We start from the raw sequence: 22,374 nt of genomic DNA on the forward strand, positions 1-22,374 counted from the left end.
GAACTCGATGATCTTAAAGGTCTTCTCCAACCTGAAGATTCTATGATTGCAATGAAGAAAGCACCCATCATCAACTTGGGCCTCTGAACATATCCACTTTCAGCACAACTTTCTGGCTGCTGCAAGTAGAGCACTGCTGATCTGAAGAGTGCAATATGTAGTTATGCAGGAACATCGTTTGCACCCTTACAGCCCAATTACATAATCATACAGTGCTATATAAAGAAGTTCTCCACAGGGGACCCAGCAGGCACACTCAATAGTCCCTGCTTACATGCAAAATAAGGATCTGAAGGCTGACATGCAGTGAAGCTTGAAATGTGAAAACAGCACACTGAAAGTTCAATATGCAATTAACCATAAAAGCAACAATGCCTCAGTTTTTAGAACCATTTATAATATGATGTCTGAGCTGATTTATTAGTATGGAAAAGATAGCAACTGACAATGTCTCTCAGAGGAACAGAACAAACAGATGTATTTAAGTCACATACACATGATGAAAGTTGCAAGTGGGAAATAAATGATCAAGATGCTCAAGATTTTCAAAAGTTAACTATAATTTTGAAAATATTTGCTGTAGTCAAGTTGCAGTAGAGGCTTGTTTTCAGACAGTACTGAGTAGCCCTTCTCTGACAGCACCATCACTGTAGGGCATCTCAAACCATGTACCAGGAACTGTGACATCCTCAGTGGTTTTTGATGACAGTCGCCAGAAGGACAAGGTGCTCGGATGCAATTGTCTTGGGTCACATGAGTGCTCAGCTCCACATTTGCTGGGACACAGATGGCTCCTCTGCCATTTCTGTGAGACCTGAGTGCAGCCTGAGCTTACCCAGACTCAGTTTAAGTGGGGACACATTGAATAAATATTTAAGAATTTCTTTTCAAGATTGTTCCACTTTTTTGTTATCAAAAGAACTACTAACTGCATGGCAAAGGACAGTTCAAACCCTGCCCTCAACGAGTATTTGATCATTTCTAAAAAGGTGGAAAAATAATGATGCAGAATATAGAAAATCAAAAAGATGAAGAGCCTCAGGGTAAAGGAAATTTGTGGAAAAGCTTCTGTCTTTGAGTTCCAATAGAAAGACTGACAGCTTCAAATTTTGTGGGATGATCCAGATTAACTCCTGCTCATTCTCTCTTCTCCTCGTCTTGCCTTCCTTCACCTCTCTCTCTCTGCCACCTCTTCTCTAGCATAGCTTAAACTTCAAATTCATAATTTATTTCAAATTCTCACACAAGCAAGTTTATTTCATTCTTCTGAATGGAAGCAAATGAATTTTATTTTCATGGCTCACTCTCCCAATGCCTTCTGCATGGTCTGATACATTAATGCAGATTATCATTCTGTGCACTTTTTGCATTAATTCTCAACTGACTGACCCTCTTCATCTGTAATTATTACCATGAAGGTTTTGAATATCATTAAACTCTTCTCACCGACTGCATTAACTTTAAAAGGTAATTTGATTAATTCTGCAAGCCACTGGTAGATGGAGATTTAACGCCTCGTGGAATTTCTGCATTATCAGTATTTTGCAGCAACTAGATCTGAAAGATAAACAAAATCCTTGGAGACCAGATGAAAAAGGTTGGTTGTTTTTGTGAAAGATTTTAAGTAATTTTGTTAAGCTTTAAAAACAGTGTTCTAAATTGTTTTTCCCAGAATTACAAACGGATCATTCCTCTGCATTCCCCCACAGTACTGATTTAATAACTTTTCATTTCTGTGAAACGCATATATTTCCAGAGCTCAGCCAAAGGTTCTTCACTTGGGAAAACACAATGTCTGTGAGGCAGCAAAAGTTATCAACTGATAAATTGTAGAACAATATATCCTGCCAAAATAATCAACATGTAAAGACTTCACCTAAGTTCAAAACTTTGTGGAGAATGAAGGCGCATGCTAATGCAGCATCAGCGTGGTGTCACATACAGCTGATGCTGGTGTGTTTAAATTGAAGTACTGGAGGATAGTGAGGATGGTAATGGAGTAAAATACAGTCATAGCATTACTGAGCAGCAATGTATTGCATTAATGGCCCAGTGTAAGCAGCTGCAGATAGCAATTCTCTAGCAGAGATTTCCCCTTCTTCCTCCTTAGGCACATCCAGTGGCTGTGCTGGCAACAGCTCTTTCCTGTGTCTACTACTTCAAGGGTAGCAGAAAGTAATATTCATTAAAATTTCATAAATGTTAGCAAAGGCTCAAATTACAGATTAGAGTAGTGAATTAGGGCTACATGATTCCTCACATGGTTTATGTTGAAGGGCAGTGGAAATAGAAATCTCCCAAGGAAAAGGAGTTAATGGAGAGGCAGCAGCCATAGAAACCGTCCTTCTGACCCATGCCAAAGCACATCAGCTCCAAAGAAAAACTGCTAGCCCAGCAAGGCAGAGCTGCTAGAGAAAGGATGAGTTGAGTGGCTTGTTTGAGGTCTAGTGATGAGTTTGTGTCCTTCATGGCTCAGGTAGCAGAACAGGACTGTGACATTATCAAGCGCTGTGATACTCTTACACATGACACTGACTTTCCAGAGGGCAGTAGCTGGGGGCTTTGCCTCTCCTTGTATCAGGGATTTCCCTCATCTCTGGGGTTTAGTTGCTTAGGTCAGACAAGGTTAAAAAGTTTGCAGGTGTCCAGCTTCAAAGGAAAATGTTGGAAGCCTTAGCACAGGTCCCTCTGTTCTGCTCAGGAGCTGCATTTCAGCTGAGGACCCCTCCCTCGTTGTCTGTCTGCGCTGTGCTGCAGGACAGCCTGTGCCTCATCTCACAGCCAGGCTGGGTACAGCACTGGGAATGCTCCTGTGCTGCTGAGACTGATGACAGTGTTATCCAGAAGGGCATGAAAAAGGTGCATGGGAAGGATATTTTTTCTTTTTCTAGTAACACAACTGTGAAGTGAAATACTAGGAAATCATCAAGCAGGATGTTTATAGCACATAAAGGGAAAGATTATTTTCCCCCCTTACAGAATGAGTAATTGAACTGTGAATGCAACACTGCAGAGTGCTGTAAAAAATAAATATACAGATTAGAAAATAGACCAGACAGATCAATTTACAGAGGATAAATTCATACTCATATTCCAGACAATTGGACTAGATGATCACTGTAGTTCCCTTGCAACTGAGCTATTCCATTATATATATATTTTTTTCCTTTTGCTAGAGAACTGAGGTGAGGGGGCTAAGTCAGACCAAAATCTGGTCGTCATATTTATTTTGAACAACTCTTCAGTGGTAACAGGGATTCATGGACACCAATTATCACATTAGCTTCTTGAGATAATAAGTATTTCTCCCTCCAAAACTCACTCATTTGCATAAGCACTGTGGTTTGTCCAGGACAGTGGGTACTGAGTGCCCATCAACTGGAGGAGCACAAGGTAAGGGGCTGGATGAATGCTGGGATGCTTGACCTGTGGGTCTGCAGTGTGAAGACCCCACTCCAGCAAATGGACCCATCCTCAAAGCCTTGGTGGTGAAAGTTCAATAAAGCCCCTGAGCTTTAATGCATTCCCCAGCTACCCACAGGCAGAGTTTCAGCTCCACCCTCTGTTGCCCTCTGTGGGTGTTCTAACTACTCTTGTAGTTGCTATCTCTACAAGCCAATTAAACATCTGCTAATGACGATCCTGTTGTTAGATCAATGAGGGAAACTGACCTACAGAAAGCCAGGATTTCTCACCAGTCAGCCTGGCTTTGTTCTCACCTCAGGAAATGGCATCATGTATTTGTGCTGCCCTATTCCAAAAGACAGTCTGCCTGCTTCAAACTGTGCTCAGTATCCACCTGAATGTATAGACATACCAGCTGTCATAAAGCAAAGCATCAAAATGCATAATTATACTTTACTTATTGTGTGCATCTCACTGACTAAGCTGCATGGTATTATCTCTACTTCCTAACTGGGCTGGTTTAAATGATGAATTAATGAAGTACAAAAAACTTCAGAGACAAATTTTTGGAATAATACTGTTTGTTTGATAAAATGTATTTTTAATTGATGTGATTTAGGTCATTAATTTTCTCTGTCAGTGCAGTGAAATGGACCTAAGTCTTTCCCATGCCTGCATTTCTATTATTCTGTAACAACTTTCTGTATGGTCTTGGAAATCAGACCTTTACAGACAGAAATACCTGTGGCAAGTTTGCACAATTAGAACATCATTATCTTAATTAAACTTCAACGTTGTTTGAAATATCTGATTTTTTTTAGAAGTAGACACTGTGAGAGCTACATAGCATGCTTACAGAATACATGATTTATACATAAAATGTGATGCTCATGAGTTTTCCTGAAAAACTCTGGATGATATTTGTAAGATCTGATTTATCAATAAATATCTTCATGAGTGGAAACTTATTTCCAGTGCCAATCAGTCTCCTTTTTTTGCCAATTCAAGTGCATATACACATACATTCTTCTTTTTTCAAGCTCCAGCTGCCACGGCACTCAAATTACACTGCAACAAAGATTTCCCTTGAACACAGAGGGAAAGAAAATATAAGAAGATCAAAATGAAACAGCAGAATGCTGCTTCCAATACACATTTCATAAAGGTCTGTATTAAGAGTATGCCACAGCCATGGCTCTCCTGCTGTCACAAGGCTGGTGGCACCCACAGTGACACCGAGACCCCACCCTGTGGCTGACCCTCTTTCACAAAATGTGTCCCCATTCGTACGTTCCCCTCTCTATCTCTTTCTTTTCCAGCAAATCAGAACAGACACTTTTCAATTTACCTGCTATTACTTCCTGTGTTTCTAAAGCCCTTACTGCTGCCTGGGCTACCTCAACACACACCACATAAATTAACCATGGGCCAGTTTCCCCTGGTCACAGCGTGGGTTAGAAAAGGCAGTTTACAATTCTCTCCACAGTCTCAACATCAGCATTGAATCCTTCCCTTAAAACATCTTTGAGCATCATCATTATTTTTTAATGCTATTCTGTGAGTCATGGGTGTTACCAGTGTTACCACACTCTATTCAACTTTAAAACATTTAGATGTAGAATTCACAGCAGATGGCTTTTTGTAATTGAAGATAAATGAGTGAGACCTGATTTTAATGTTATTTGTTGAATATATGGAGATGATGGACTGGGCAACACTAGTATCACACGAAGCATAATATTTTTTGATGCATTTTGTGATACATACATGCGTGTACCTTGCAGACAACACCAAAATCCAAGCTAGCATATATGGAAGAGAGGCAAAATTGACATCAAAAATCCCTTTCAAAAATTTGCGTCCAGATGGGTGAGGAAAATAAACCATGCTCCTGAGGTACAATAGTGTACCTAATCTCCCCTAAAGTGGAAGCAGTCTCATCTAGAGTAAGAGTTTTTAAGCTGGTTTAGATACAAGGCAGATGCATGCAACTGCTGAGAGAGCCAGAAGCAGGAAAATGAGCAAAATGTTGGTAACGAAGCATTTACTTGCAGCAGCTGCACTGTGCTGCAAAACAAGAACAGGTCGTTAATTAGCAAAGCATCTTCATCCATGACCAACACTTTAAAATTGGAGAGACTGTTTACAAATAGCTGAAATATTCAGAATATGCTGTTGAGATCTATTTTTCATCCTGTTGGTTTTTAAAGCTCGTGTGCTGTAAGAGGCAAGCAGATATTTGTTGCACTCCTAGAATCTAGGACACTACTAGAATCTGTGGAAGGTGTGAATACAAATATCTCCAGCACCAGGCATTCAGAAAAAAGAGCTCGAAGTCATCCTCATAAGAGAGACCTTATCAAGGGTGTCACTGGGACTGACTAGACCCCAAAATACATTTAGCCCTGACCAAACTCATGCACAAATCCTGTGGAAATATATTCTGCAAGTTCCCTCAGGTAAAGATTTGGGTGCATTAAGGGATGCCTGTATTTAGACATCATTTAAAGTAAAAAATAAATGGCTCCATTTACCTTTGCTGGGATGGCTGGTTCTCTCTGTTTCACTTGAATGCATGCAAGATTTTCATCTTAACTACAAAGGCAGATTTTGATGGGCCACGAAGTGTTTGAACAACCATTAAAAGCTCTTTATCTATACTGTAGTAAAGAATGCTGTTAAGCTCAACCTGCCTTTTCTGAGCATTAGATACACACATAAACTGACAAAAAGAAAGTTTGTTCCAAACATAACCCAACAAGTAGAAAAAAAGGGAGTGAAGATGATGGAGAAGACATGTGAGTGTCACACTCTGTCACAACCATCTCTTCCTAGTTTTTTTGCTTTGAATGCGTCACAAAATAGGGTGTTTTCTTATTTGAGAACAATTGTTTTTTTCCTAGAAACTAAAAAAGGACTCCTTTTGTTTTGCTCTGCATTTTATCATCTTCTATTGTAGTTACAAGTAAGGTGTTGATATTTCATAATCCAAAGGCTAAATTTAGTAACTGTTGTCTTTTTGTACTTGGAAGCAGGATAGCAACGTTCCCTGATTCCAAATCTTTGGGCCTCAGAGAATAATGGCATTATCTAAAAATACATAGCTTTTCAAATATAAATGCATTTCACTTTGTCAGCATTTTGCCGGCTCTTTCCATGCACTGACACCAAACTTATTTCCCTTAACAAAGTCTTTGCCAGGATGGAAATCAGTATTCAGGACCAAAAAAAGCACAACAGCTTGCTGAGTCTCCTGACAATAGAGGAAAGCACAAAAATTGCATTTTTATTAGTTGTATCTTTATAACAGCATTTAAATACACAGGTGAATTCCCAGTATATAAACAAATATTTATTACTAACACAATAAAATATTTATAGCATTGAAAAGCTATTCAAGAACATAGAAACTATTGTAAGCTTCAATATCAGGGGGCTTGTAAATGAATGCATAAATAGAAAAATTATGCCTTAATTTAAATGCATTCGTTATTTAAATGTTCGGCAGCTTTTAAATATTTTTTTAAAAAAGCTAATTGAAAGCATTGAATATTTTAATAATTTAAAAGGGTTTCCTGATTAATTTATAGGATTTATCTCCATTCATTTTTGCTGTAAACCTTGCACAGGTGAGCTGTGCAATTTGCTCCACAAATTATTTCAATTTGCTCACAAATGTTTTCTTGTCTGGTAAAGTCTGACAAAGCTAAAAATCAAATGGTTGGCTTGGATCAGACATGGAACAGGAGCAGCTTGCATTAAAAGTCATGTAATTTTTTTTAAATTGGTGGTGTTGCAAAAGAAGGAGAATTTTACACATGCCCATTTTGAAGACCACTTAATGGGAAAATAGCTGGGTGTTCAAAATGGGTTTTGCACTCTAAGACTACCAACACATCTAGTCAGTGACGATTGCCACTGAATATTCTCATTGCAGGGTTGAATTTTTGTAAAAATAAAGAGATTGACATTGGCTGCAGTTTCAGATGTCTTAGACATTCAGGCACAACATCAACTAAAGAAACTTATCCCATCACGTTCTGGAAATGGGGCAAATCTGAGAAGTCCTTGGAAAGATCTCCCACAAAGGGTGCTCTCAGCTGCCGTTCACACAGCTGCAGAGAGGAGGTTGGTGCTGGTGAAGTTCAGGACAAGGCCCAAGGGAGGAAGAGATGGAAGGGATGTGTTCCATGTTCCCGTGCCTGCGCTGGTGGGGCAGCAGTGGGGCAGCGGTGGGAAGGGGAAGACAGAGCTGTTGTTTGCTGAGGCCAGCCACAGCAGAGGAAAACATTCAGTACAGGCACTGGGAGGTCAGACCAGTCCCTCTTTGTGCAGAGGATGTGGTGGGAGCAGGCAGCACCAGCAGGTTTAAAAAGGGATTAAGCAGGATCATTAATGCATGGGAAGGGGAGTAGGCAGGGAAGGTGGAGAAGTCAAAGGCAGTGGCAGGAGAAAGTGGGCAGGCTCACGTGCTCTCCCCAAGCTGTTTTGCCACCAGACAGCTCAGAGCATGGGGTAGCACAAACCCATTTTCTGCCTAGGATGACATTTCTTATGTTTGTGTTTTCACACTTGAGATGCCAGAGTGAAATGCTACAGAGCAGAAAAAAATAATATCATAGCCTCACAAGAGCTAATTGGAGTTGGAAAGCACAGAAAACTGCCTGGATATTCAGCAATTTTCTGTGAGAGAGCCATTTACTGAGGCTGGTTAGTTGTGTGTGCAGATGAGCAGCATAGCTGGCCTTGGTGGGAAACTGCTCCTGCACAATCCCATCCCACGTACAGCAGGATTACTGGTACAGGTGTCTCATTCACTCACAGGGCACCAGCAGCAGCTCAGTTACAGGAGACAACACAGGAAAAACACTTTTCACTGCAAGAGAAGCCACACTGCAAAATGGCTCTGGACTTGCCCTGGCTAAGACACGTCCTGAGCAGCTCAGCACTGGCTAGAGAGAGACAATCACTCTTCTTTGCTCCATTTATCTCCATGGATTACAGGGAGCAGGTGATTTAGACAGTTACATCCAGTTCAAGCCAGAACTGCAACTACATCATCCAAGCCAGACAAGGCAAAGTTCTCCTTTTATGGGGGAGAGCCTCCGTAAAAAATCCAACTTGACAGCAGTAAGGCAATTGATAAACTATATTATCTTGCTGCTTTTTGTAGTCCTCTGAATACAGTCATCCACTGAATACAGTCATCCACAGTCTTGTCTTGTATTATACCTGGCTGCCTTTATGCCCCACATTTGTGCAGTACCCAATCCTGCTGTGTGATCAGGGCTCCTCTGAACAACAAGACAAGAAATAATAACAAACTGTGTCAGAAACACAGTGTTTTAGCAGGGCAGAAATTACCATCATTGGGAGCAACTTTTCTGTTATGTCACAGGCTGTGGGTGAACCTGCATTCAGTAGAAACTTCCCTGTTGCTGAGTTTTGGACTCCCCAGCAGTACAGCATGCTTAATTCTCTGAAGCCAGTTCAGAAGCCTTAAAACCACCTTTCTATACTCCAGGTGACAAAGCAGCAAGAGGAACATTCACCCTTGCTAGGTACAAAGGGACAGATGCTAAAGTTGAATCAGGTTTGTGGGCCTCTCTTTGCCCCTCCCACCCAAACTGGATGTCAGAGAAAAGCAGACCTCTGGAGAGCACAGAAGAATTTTGATGCATAACATTACAGCTTTAATTTCTGTCTGACCACTTGGGAGTCCCAGTCCGGACTAGAGCTTTTCTTGTGATTTAAGACACTGTAATATACTTGTCATCCTTTGGGCTTAAATGCATCTCTGAAGTTATGCAACTGATCTTTTAACTTCTAAAGTCAAATGGGAGCTAAAATCCCAAGAAGTGTCCCATATCCATTTTTATTAAAGAGAAATTATGTATGCTTTTAAGTCTACTTTTAGTTTGTGCAGAATTTATCAGCTGGTCATATCTGTATTATTATTTTTTGTAGACAGACAAACTTAATGTTTTACTTCTCAGAATATATTAGTCTTTTTTCTGTACTAATTCAGTAGCAGTTAGTAGGCTGCATGTTATCAGAAAGCTGAACATAATGTGAGCCTTGGAGCCGACATGAAAAGTGCTTTATTCTTGGAAAAACAGTTTGATTTTGAGGTCTACGGTCAGAAGTAAAGTCTGATCACAGTAAGAAAAATAAAGTGTAGAATGAAATGAAAAGGAAAAGTGAAAAACAGGGCCCTAGGAAGGGAAAATACCTTAACCTATGAATGTAAGTCACAGGAATGAGTGACGAGATGGGAAAAAACTCTACCAAAAGCCTCAAAAAGGGCAATGTTTTCCTTCCATTTTCACTCTGCACAAATCAATTTGTTGCAGCTGGTTTGTTCAAGTGTTAGATTTGCCCTGGAACATTTCTGACCCTGCTGGGTTGCCAATTTCAGCATCTTTTTGTCACACTCCTGCAGCAAACACATACACAGAGATTCAAAAGGATTCCTCATATTGCAGAAATACCAAACAAGCCTTAAGAAACAAGATCCAAGAGTAATTGTAAGGCACAGGCTTCCTTCACCTGGCCCCTGACACCAGCTGCACGCTCCAACATAAATACCATCCCTATTTGAGAAGCACCAGCTTGCTTTTTTTTCCCCCTGTGTTTCCTGATAACTCACTCTTCCCCAGCTCTTATCTCTAGTGTTAAACCTCAAGTTTTGCTTGCTTCTGGCAGGAAGTTCTCTTCCTAACAGGTTTGTACAGCCCAGCCAGGTGGCACAAATACCACTGTAGTGCAGAGCCATTGTTGTTGAAGACAGAAAGCTTCATGTCCCTAAATTTTCGCTTCAGCTCTCAGGATGCTCTAACTACACAGAAAAGTCACCCAAAAAGTTACAGTTTTCATATTTTTTCTGGGCAAGCAGCCCAGGCTGTTTTCTGACAGTAATGTTATGGCTGATGAAGTGTCTACAGGAAAGAGCCAGAAACTCCCTGCAAGGCCCAAATGGTTCTCCTGAAGCCTCAGTGCCATTTCCTTACGGGCACTAAGCGAGATGGAAATCAAGAGGGAAGTTTCATCTAAGTCTCATCATAATTCAGTGATGTGGAACTTAAGTGTGCCTACAAAACTGACTTTGTTCTTTTGCCTTTGCAAAGTCCTTCTTCAATTTACTCAGTTCCCCTTATTTTTTTCCCCTGAATTTTCCATTTGCTGCTGTGTCCTCTTTTTCACCTTTTCATTTTCTCTCTGGCCTCTCTTCACAGTCCCACTGCAACTGCAGTTTCTATTAAATTTGAAGAAATATACATTTCATACTGGTTTTTACAGAATAAATTCTGTATTGATTGAGACCTGTGAAAAATTGCATAAAAGAAAGAAGTTAAAAAAAAAAAATAGAGGAAGTAGGTTCCAGCTATGATCCTCTGCCCTGTGAGCAGAGATAATACCCACCAGGAAAGTTTCCTCAGTGTCTTGCACAGAGTTGCCTTTGCTTGTTAAATTGGATCTGAATTATCTGAATTTGGGATGATTCTTAATATAACAAAGTCCCTGCAAAGAAGTTGGCAAAGGATGAGGACATTACATGGAAATTTGACAGAGCTATCTGATATAATGGATGAAAAATTGGTTTCTTCATAAACGTGGTGCTGAACTACAGGGGAAGTAATGTCATCTTTCCTGATTTCAACCTCCTACAGAGAAATTGTTCTCTGTTGCACATTATGGTCCTCTTATACATTTTTCTTTAGAACAAAGAGTTTCCACAGGAAGAAGTGGAACCTTGGGGACATTTGTGTGTAGGTAGAGTGTTAAGCATGTATCTCCTCATGTCTCCTGTCTTTTGCAAGGCATTGCAGAGGAGCTGGAGATACATGACCGTGCTTTGGACCAGATTGCCTGGATCATGCACCCTAAAAGGTAAGCACTGTTGCACTCAACTGGTAGATGCCTCCTTCTTTTCTGGGTCTGGTCCAAATCCTTCATTACAGTTTCAGTACTGGAAAAGTTTCTTCTAAAATTAAAACTTATCTCTTGCAGAAGCTGAGCCTTTGAAAGAGTGGTGACATGCATTACCCTAATGCAGTGTCCTTTTTTAGGACACAATTTCAAAGATGAATCATGCTCATATGCAAAAGGTGAGAGACTCAATTTTCTCTTATCAGTCCTGTAAACAATACACCTTCACTCTGTCAAAAAAACCCAATTAAAAGCTTAAAATAAAAACAGATCTTAAAATAGGCATTAGTGCTGCCCATGGTTCAGTGCTGATGTTATTTCAAAGGCCCAGGAGATTTGCCCTTCACGCTCCTTGTGCCAAGCAGCACGAGGTGGAGGCTTTAAACACAAAGGGACAACCTTTGAAAGGGACAAGCAGGAGCAGCTCTCAGCCATCAATATGATCCTGCTGGTAGAGCCCCTCAGGAACCTGCCTTTCATCCAGGGACTGCCTTATGGCAGCAGCCTATGGATAGCAGGGTAGGCATCCTCTCCTTTGGGCTGCAGTGGAGTTCCCTTGGATCAAACCAATTCTCCTTTCGCTGCTACAAAGCCACACAGCCACGACGGTCACAGTGCTTGGTGGTTCACCCCTCTCCTGAAGATCAGATACCTGGGACTAAGTCATCCACACTGGAAATTCTGGGAAATTCTTGAACTTTTGGGTGGTTGGATTCAAGGATGGCAGCATTACCTCCTACATCAGGAAAAAATGAACCAAGACAATTGGAACCCTTGTGAGACCACAGAAGCAGGTGTACATGTAAAGGTGTGGTACACCCTGAAGTAACCTCAGCCACAAGGATTTTATGGATCTCCATTTTGTACAGGAGATGGGCACCTAACTCCACAGCACTGCTGAGGCTGAAGCTGTTCTAGACATGTTCCTGCCTTCAGTGAATTTGCATTAAAAACTCAAGTGTTAACAGAGAGCCATAGAAAAAGATGAGATGGAACAAGAAGATTTACACCCTTGAACCCTGGAACTCAGTCTACCTAAATTCCCTAAGCTGCCTCTGGACTTTATGTGACTGTGGACCTACATGAAGCAGAACTTTTTGCTTTAAGACATACACAAATGAGAGACAAGAAGCCAGACAGAGAAAGGGCAGAGAACACAGAAGACAAAGGAAGGGGATTAGGAACTAGCTTGAGGAGATGTGTACATGACAGAGACTCCAGTGATCTGAAAAAGCTACAAGCTGTACAAGTGAGACCTGAATATCACAGAGGACTCCTGCTTGAGTTAAAAGGATGTATGAAGAAAATGATGGGAGCAGATATTTATAAATTATATTATGTCCAAACCTCTCATGTTAGCTCAGGTAAAGAGGTAAATGCAAAAGTTAAGAGTAGGTTAGGCACAACTGCTTTTATTCACAAAGCAAGTTTTGCCTGAATATGAACCAACTAGAACATAAGAGCTACATGGTTGTTTGGAATAGAAACTAAAATCTTTTCTTCTGACTAGCACGGGCTGAGGCATTTTCAGAAGCCAGCACTCTAATTATTCCTCACTGCCGCATTTGCCAAAAATGTAAAATATTACAATGCAAAGATCAAAGTAATTTTTCCCAAGAAAACTTTGCTCTGCATCTCGTGTAGTTCTAAATTCATCTGCAAACCATTGTTTCTATTACAGCTTCCTTCTGCTGTCACAGAATCACAGAATCACATGGTGCTCCCAAGAGCATTGTCCAAACACTTCTTGAACTCTGTCAGGGTTGGTGCTGTGACCATCTCTCTGGGGAGCTGTTCCAGTGCCCAAACACCCTCTGGGTGAAAAACCTTTTCCTGACCTGTGAACACAGTGGCTTCTGAACAGTTGGGCCTGTGAACTTAGTGTGAGAGGTACCCCTTGGCTGGACACCAGGCAACCACCCAGCCGCTCTGGAAGGGGAAAGAAAATGTATGGAAAATGATTCATAGATTGAGATAAGGCAGTTTACTGAAGCAAAACTGAAAGTTTGCATGTGCACAAGCAAAGAGAAAAAAAAGATAGAATTATTCTCTACTTCCTGTTAGCAAGCAATGTTCAGCCACTTCTCAGGAAGCAGGGCTTCAGCACGTGGGGCGGCTGCTCTGGAAGGCAAACATCCTAAATAACAACTGCCTCTGCCTTTCCTAGGCTTTTAGAACTTAGCTGACATCGTTTGGGATAGAAATTTCCTTTGGTTAACTTAGGTCAGCTGGCTTAGTTGTGTCCCTTCCCAGGACTTTGCACACTCCCAGCCTATTGATGGGAGGCAGGGCTGCTGTCAGCAGTTTCCAAAGCACTGGTGTGTTACCAACACCTTTATAGATATCACTGCAAAGCACAGCACTGTGAGGGCTACTATGGGAAAATAAACTCCATCTCAGACAGACCAGTACAGCTGGGATGGCTACACTGCTGCAAAACATGTTTAAAGAATCAAGTTAAACTGATTAAAATCTCAGCCTTACCTCTACCAAGGGGTTTTGCTGGGTTTTTTTGCCTATCACTTTGGCCAGACAAACCAAGTCACGTGGGCAATTTGACACTGAAACTGCAATTGCAGGCATAATAACAAATACCTTTTGGACCTCCTTCCTCTCATGCAAATTCCCACATTACATCACGTGGCTGCTCACTTCATTGAAATCTTGTTGACAGTAATGCTAAGTACCAGACGTTTAGGGATTACCTACAAGGGGGCCTGATGTTGAAGAGAGAGTTATGAGATGACCTTTCGCCTCAGAAACTTTCCTCCTGGCAATGAAAACAAGTCCCAAAACTCAATGATTTGCAGTTTCCCAACTGTTTGTTGTTAGCCTTAAATTCCAAAGTTCTACTATTTCAAGTTTCTTCCATATAAACCTGCAGTTTGGTTTTGGATCCTACTAAACTCTGCTTCAACAATTTTTAATGGCACAGAAATGTAAATTCTAATTTTTTTACAATATAAGAATGTGTTTCCTAGCTTGTCTTTTTAATCCCCTTCCTTCAGGTTCACAAGTTCCTCAACTATGCCTCCTATTTGCCATTTCAAATCCTCTGTATTATTCCTATTTTATTTTGATGTCTACCCTTAAATAAATAGCCCTTAGAGACTCTAATGCCTGCATATGAGATTTTCCTTAATTGTCTTTGACAAGCAGATCTCCCAGAGGTTATCAAGGACAATCTCTCTTAGTAGGTTATGCTTGGGCCATTCAGTACCACCCAATGGCCTGGCAAGGTGCACCACCCTCACTTTCAGAGGATTTGTCCCCCGGAACCACAGATCATTTACTGAACCTGCATCACACTTGAGGTCACTAAGAATGCAGGCAGATCCACGGTGTTGGGCTGAGCTCATCAGAGCAGCAGCATGCCTATTTATGTGTTCTCTGGAAAAACAACGTGATTCTCTGTAGGAGAGCCAGCCCTGGTACTGGTCTGCTGATTGTTTCTGTGTATGTTACACACCACCGGTGACTATTGTTATTGTGCTATCAAATGCTACCTATAAGCAGTAATAAAAAAGTCAGGAAACATCTTCCCTCAAATGAAAGCCAGTGGAAGCTATCAGACCGTAATGGACTGTAAATGTTATTTCTTCTTTCCTGTTTGTTTGTTGGTATTCTTATAGTTTTAAATTAAGGAAAGATTTCTAGAAATACTTTTATCCCTTTTCATAATTTTTATTCCCAACAGCAATAATGATGCACTACACTCGTTCTTTGAAGAACTGGAAAGGGCATGAAAAAGTCAAATGAGAGTAGTGTGTGCAGATGCTAGATATAATTTCAACTTCCCAAGAAATAACCCTGTTTAATTTCTTTTAATACTGGTAATCACACTCTATGCTATCTAATGCTGACTCTAGCATCAAATCTTTCCATTTTGAAACATCCCCTACAAAATGTGTAAAGAATGGATGAATACTGTAACCAGAACTTGGGGATAAAGAGCTCCAAATGCATGTTTTCCTTTGGCAAATTCTACATAAAGGCAAACTAACTTTCTCAGAATTATTTTGCTGATACCTGTTTCTTCCCTCAGCCTCTATACAACATGCATTTTGTAGAGTATAAACAGTAGTTTCTTCTTTATAACTCTTGTATATAACGACTGGATTTTAGTGCTGGGGTAAAGGAGGATTACTTGCTCCATTAAAGAGTTTAGGGTTTGTGAATTTTTTCAGAAAAAGTAATTTGTCTCCCTCAAACAGTATTTCTTCAGGACTTGCACTGTTTTTTCATTTTCTGCTACTTCTCATAGGGTAGTTGCTCTTGAATTTTACAAATTCATCTGTATCTTTCCTTCTGAGGACTCTGTTTTCCTGCAACATCTTAATTACTCTGCTGGCCTAAACCAGGATTATTGAGGAGCCTGGAAAGGAGGAGGCTTTAGCTGAATCTGAGAGCTTGCTACTTGTCAAAATACTCTGTAATCCTTGGTAGGATTATTCTCTGCAGTGTTTCCTTGCTGCAAAATGACAAACAAATAAAATTTGCTGTTTCAATACAGCATGAAATGTTCTTTAACTTTTAATTGACCTGAGGCAATATTTGACAAAGATATCAGAAGGAAGAACAAGGAGGAAGAGAACAAAGGCAAAGGTATGTCAGATTTGTGGTGAGCTTAATCCTGCACCCCAAAGAGTTAAAGTACAACAGATCTGACTGTGGCAGGTCTGTTTCATAGAGATTTTTTTCTGATCTTGAAGCTGAAATGTGTCTTTGAGGTGGTTGGACAAAGCTCTCCAAATTCTGCATGCTGGGAATCAGTCAACACTAATTCAATGCCAGAAGAAATGTCAGGGGAGGCTAAAGAAATCTTTTAAAAGGCAGCCCAGGATAGATGTTTTGGGTGAAAATCGGGTGTGGGAGACACTCAGTTTGGGAAGACTGGAGGGTGAAATCATGGATTAATAGCTCTCAGTGCAAACAGTTGTCATTTTTCTAGAAAAAATTGAGTTGCAACCTACAGACAGGTGATGGTGTTTTACCAAGCTATGGGGTTATTTTCCCTGTACCAACCCCTCCATAACAGTCTTGGCAGGTGTGATTTCTGGTGATGAAACTCTGGTCCAAGAGGGGCACATCAAGATTTATGCCTCAAAATACTTTATGAGATTCAGAAGAGGTTATAAAAAATGACAAAGCACAACTATAGTTTTATTTCAAATAAGTAGTCATGAAACTCTGATGACTTCCCTGGTTTTGTGGTAAACAGTGAAGGACACAATACAGAAATCCACACATGCTTTTGCAATCACATTCAGCACATCTTCCAGCTACTTTTATCTCCCAGAGAGCTATAAATGTATTTTTTATCTGTTTTGATTTAGGGAAATCTTACCATTAGAGATTTTTTAGGATTCCAGTCTGAGTTTGTATATATTCCTGGGTCATTTTACTGCTGGCTAGTCTGAAGAACACTGCCAGAAGGCACATTCCAGCTATTTTCCTGGTTCTCAGGTGTTTTGGTGGGATCTATGTCTATATATACCCCTTCCCAGAGTACTTTGTTGGTATCTGCACCTGTAAGTGCAGCTTGTCTTTCCCTTTGTTATCACTACCACCACGTTTTCCTCTGTAAATTCTTCATACAAAAGAATGGGTTTCTTCCAATGTTTTCTTCCGAGGAATGCTCTTCTTGGTTCTCAAGTGCTTGATGTCCTGCTTGTGTTTTGTGGCAGTCTCATGTAGACCTTTCATCCATTTTCCAGGACCTGCTTCACACCACTGTGCTATTCAGCTTGCTCCATGACAGCATGTGCCAGACGATATCAGCACAGTAAAGTTTTTGGGATAACACCTAGTTCTTACAATTTCTCCTGCCTCTACTTATTACCCTTGTATATATAAAAAAGCCACTGCAGCTTCTAGCTCTGTTTAAGGAGTATTCAGCATAGTAAATATAGACTCCAAGTGCACACTAGTAACTTAGTTCATGTGCTTTACATGGTTGTGCTCATTAAAGGAAAAGATTTTTTTTCTTGCTATAGAGGGGGGAAGCAATATGTGTGAACTCCAGCCTCAGTGTATTAATCTGCGTTAAAAAAACAACAAAATGGTCCTTCTTCCCAACAGGATTTAAATCATAAAACCCATAGCAGCAGTGAAGGATGAACTTCTGAAATTCTTTAGAAAATACTCATCAAGCCTGTTAAATTTTGATCCAAATTATCTAAGTCTGTAGATTGTCCAGCTGAGAATACACCTGGTCTGGGTCAGTCTTGCCTCTAGCACCTCTAAAAGTCACAGTTACCTGGAAGAAGTTAATTCATTCCAGACATCCACCCATACTCAGAAGCACCTTTAGTTCCTAAACCAAGAGACTGATGGAGGGAAGCCATCTGTTCTACAAATTCAGGTGATATGCTGGCAGTGAGCAGAGGCAAGGCTGTGGCAGTCAGTCCCTTTGCCTCAGCCTGCACAGCAGTGTCCCCGAGGTCCCTGTGTAGTGAGAGTGGGTGGGTCTGCTCCTGAAGGACTGCGTGCTGTGAGGGGACCACACTGGAGCAATTTGTGGAGAAATGCAAGCCATGGGAAGGATTCACATTGGAGGAGTTTGTGAAGGACTGTATCCTGTGAGAGGGACCCCATGCTGGAGCAGGGAAATGGTGCAGAGTCCTCCCCATCCCCTGTGCCACTGAGCAGAGGAGGCAGAGAATTCAGGAGTGAAGCTGAGCCCAGGGAGAAGGGAGAGGTGGGGCAAAGGTGTTTTAAGATTGGTTTTATTTCTCATTACCCTACTCTGATTTGATTGGTAATAAGTTTAATTTACATTTTCCCCAAGTTGTCTGTTCTGCCTGTGATGGTAACCGGGGACTGAACTCTCCCAGGCCTTATCTTGACCCATGAGCCTCTCAAGAGACTTTTTTTCTCCCCTGTCCAGCTGAGGAGGGGAGGGATAGAACAGCTTTGGTGGGTACCTGGCAATCAGCCAGGGTCAACACACCACAGGGAATAACCCCTGACAGGGTTACACAGGGTTCATTGAATCACTGCATTGACTTCGATGGTTGCCAGTGTGGGTCTAAGAATATCTGCCCTAAATTTGTTTTAGCACTCCAAATACTACAAACACTCATCCCAATTGCTTTCCAAAGGGATTATTTTTCTCCACTGAAAAGCAGCCAGCTCCACAAAGCCGCTTGAACTCAGTTATGGCCTGAGCCAAGTTGATTTTTAACAGTAAATAATGTTTCTAAATTGCTTTGGGGTTCATGGATGACAGTTCTTAGGAATTTGCAAAGAAGGGTTTAATTCTGCAAACACCCAAGTCACACACAAGCAGTTCTCATTCAGTGATACTGCCTCTAATTTTCACTCTGGGACCATGGATTTTTTTGTGTGCAATATCAGATTAGAAGCCTTTTTGTGTGCAATATCAGATTAGCAGCCTATCAACTCCAAACCTTTCAAAAATGTGAGTAAATCCCATGAAAAATAATGTTAGCTTAAAAACAATGACATTTTAAAGACTCCTTTACCATGCTAATATTCTATTGATAATTACACTTTTGAACTTCATTTTTTAAGCACAACTGTTACTATAGGACATGAATAACACAACGCAGACACGCTGCTGCTGTCAGGGCAGGAAAAAAGGAAGTTTATTTTCTGACTCCAACATTTATAGATTTCTAAAGGTGACAGTGGATTGGAGGGTGAAAGTGTCGCCTCTCCAATAACACTGGACAAACCAACAGTTTATTAAGTCTCTCCTCCTCCACAGAAGAATGCAAAACAATAAGTTGTTTGCAGAAAGTGTGTGAGAAAGTTTGCTACAAAAACGCAAACATCAGAAGGCTTAAAAAAATCTTAAAAAATCAAAACAACACACAACTTTGAAAATAAAAATGACAAAAATCTTCCTTTTTTAAAAGGACTAAAAGTTTTTAGAAACTAAAAGCTTTGGAATGGCCTGCTCCTCCAAGAAAAGAAACCTCGAAACCTCAGGATAAATACACCAGCAATTAAGTGCTGGTGACACAAATATTTTGCTTAGGATAGAGTCTGTTTTCTTGTGGAGAGGAAGGGGAGTTCCTTGAGAAATGGGCTAATCTCTGCCAGATCCAGTTAGGTACAATGATACTTAAAATCACTCTCAACACACTGGTATCTTCGACTTTTTATCAGGACTTGTCCAGTGATGGAGATACTGCAGTGCTCCTCAGCATACTCCTCCAAAGCTTCATTATTTTAAATTAAAACCTTCTTCCCTTCTCTCCATTTTACCAAATTGCTTCTTATCCAGCTTATGGGGGATACAGAGCATCTTGTTCCTGGGAGAGGCAGCAGAAAAGGGAGAGGAGATTTCTGGTGTGAAGTGACACTTGCCCTCCATGGGTATCTCCTCACTGGTCAAAACCAGACTGAACAACTGGTTTTCTCTCAAGCTTTCCTATTATACCACATTTTCTGAATCTCTGGTTGGCCTATTTGTTTGCCTTTGCTGCTCTCCAGTGTAGCCCACTTGTTTCTGGAACAGCAGTACCCAAATCTGGAGATTGCTTCAGCTAGGCTTTCGCTAGTTCTCAGTGGCTCATTTCTTTCATTATTTATTTAATGTCTTATTTAGGTCTCATGGCTCTGCATCCTGCAAAGGCAGTTGCTTTTGTTTTTTGGAGAATGATGACACTGCTGACTCGTGTTCTGCTTGAAAACCACTGCATCTCTTACATCAGTTTCTGCCACCCAGAGAACCCTGCTGTCACATTTTGGACTATTTGTGTAAAATAGTCACAGTTAAGCAGATCCTGTTCAGTGCTTTGCAAGAGCTGCTGCTCCTGCTGAAAGATGGTGCAGTTGTGCAACTGGATCATGTAGTGACAAGCTGGATGTCTGTAGTTTATGGAAACACTGACACAGGATTACACAGACACACATATCACTGTATGGAGGGCCATGCTCCTGGGGAATGCTCAAATATTAAGACAATCTGGACAAGCCAAGCAGGAAGTGTGGGTCTGTTAGGGACTGCATGCCTTGAATGTGGATAACAAAGATATGCAGCTTAAAAGGACATGAGAGAAATGCACAGTACAATGTACGTGGAACTCATCAGAACTCATTAGGAAGGGAAGCTGTGGCTGAGATTGGTTTTGTTCCCTGAGCATTTTGGCTCAGTGTGTTCTGGTCAGTCTCCTGCAGAGAGTGAAGCTCATCACTCACCACACTGCCTGGATAAATAAATCCAAGTGATGGGTCCAGTGCCAAGTTGGGGTTTTTTTTGTGAGCAGACTGGTGCCTTAGCTGGATGAACTGAATTAGAAAGAGGACCTGGAAAAGGCACCTGTGTCTGGAAGGTGAACAATGCGCTGCACAACCCGTGGCTGGGAGAGGGAGGCTGGGAGAAAAAGTTACAGAAACTTGCCAGCTGTATGCTACAGCATATGTATATCTCAGGATTTTGCTCCAATTTGCAAGACCATTTTGAACTCTAAAACTGTTCTACAGCTCCTTTGTTACATGTAGATCTTATAAGCACCCTCCTTAGTTCTCCATTCCTATAATTGATGTAAGCGCTGAGCAGATTTAGCCTCAGGACTGCCTTGTGGAGCTCCCTGTTGGAAATTAAACCATGGTCTTCATTCTGTGAGCATGGCTATGGGAGCTGGTGCTCTCTTGCCCTACCAGTTTCCCCCAGATGAAATTTCCCTCTCTTGCTTTGAGATCCCCATGTAAGACAGCACTGAAAGCCTTATGTGATGTCCTCACTTTCCCCTCTGTCCAGTCTCCTGCCTTTGTCCTAGGAGGGAATTATTTTGTTTTGACACAATTTGTTCAAGGCAAATTGATGTTGGCGTTTTCCTGACACTGTTTTATCCCTCTGTAATCCATTTCAAACACATGAAAGAACTCCATAAATATATAAATGAATTAACCAAATATTTCCACCTGATCTTTAATGCAGTCTACTCACAGTTCATAAAAATATTTACGCAGAGACACATTATTGTGTTTTTCTGATCCTTTCTGAGCCTACGTAAATGCTTAACATAGCTGCTCTCTGCACAAATTAAATAAGATAATTCCCTGTAAATGAAGTAAAAAGCTGAGACTTCATTTGTGAGGCCAGTCACTCACAGAAAATCCTCGCTCAGTCTTTTCCAAAGGCTGAGGAGGGTTTGGCTCCAAAAATTACAACTCTGAGTTTGCCCCTGAACTCCTTTGAACATTTATTGAAGTGTTGAAAAAAATTTAAATTATAATATCAAGTACTGCATTATGCAGCAAGGTCTGTAAATCTTTTTGGTGAACTTTAGGAGTTTCATGAGTGTATTCAGCAAGTACATAGGAAATATTTAATAAGTTTATTTATAAAGCATTATAAAGGGTCATAAATGGTTTACGGGCATGTAATAAAGAGATAAATAAGTGTTAAGGAGTATTTATCAAATCAGTCTAATCTCCAAGTACACGGTTTAATTAGCATTTCTACAAAATCTCCTGCTCTCTCTGCCATCCCATTGTAAATGTTACACTTCTCAGCAAGGCTAGGATAAGATGTGGTGCTCCTCCTGGAGCATTTCTACTACAGCAATAATTCATAGTTTGGATGCCAGGATGCTGGGACTTTGATTAATGTAATGACATACTTTATGGTATCCCTGGCAGAAGCTAGGAGAGATCACAATTTATACTGAAAAGTGAATTCGGGATTCTTATTCAGAGCAGAAGGTTTCAAGATAAATGATACACTACCCTACGGCTCCTTGCAATGCTTGCTGATTGTGTTTTATTACACAGTGCTGTAACTTGACCTTAAGAAATACTGCATACATTCAAGATGCAATTTATCAGGTGGCTTATGTATCAAAGAAAAAACTCTCATGCCAGCACTCAGACATTAAAACAGCCCTCAGAAACCCCAGCCAGGTACACCATCCCCTGGATGCTCTCTGTGTGGGACTGTGAGGAGACCTGCTCCACCAGCTGAGATTTCATCCCATCTCCCCAGAGATGTGAAGGAGCAGAAGGATCTGTTCTCCAGCCCCCCACAGAACCACAGTGAAGCCACCCAAAAGACCTCTGCCATGG

The 22,374-nt window shown here is 40.9% G+C and overlaps 1 protein-coding gene across 1 annotated transcript in view; it reads right to left on the reverse strand.

Moving 5' to 3' along the window:
• LHFPL3 (LHFPL tetraspan subfamily member 3) overlaps positions 1 to 22,374 on the reverse strand; it is a 158,070-nt gene that overhangs the window by 57,871 nt on the left and 77,825 nt on the right. The gene's annotated exons all lie outside the window — the stretch shown is intronic.

The sequence above is a fragment of the Pyrgilauda ruficollis genome, unplaced genomic scaffold (genome assembly GCF_017590135.1).
Source record: "Pyrgilauda ruficollis isolate IOZ18807 unplaced genomic scaffold, ASM1759013v1 scaffold33, whole genome shotgun sequence".
NCBI lineage: Eukaryota > Metazoa > Chordata > Aves > Passeriformes > Passeridae > Pyrgilauda > Pyrgilauda ruficollis.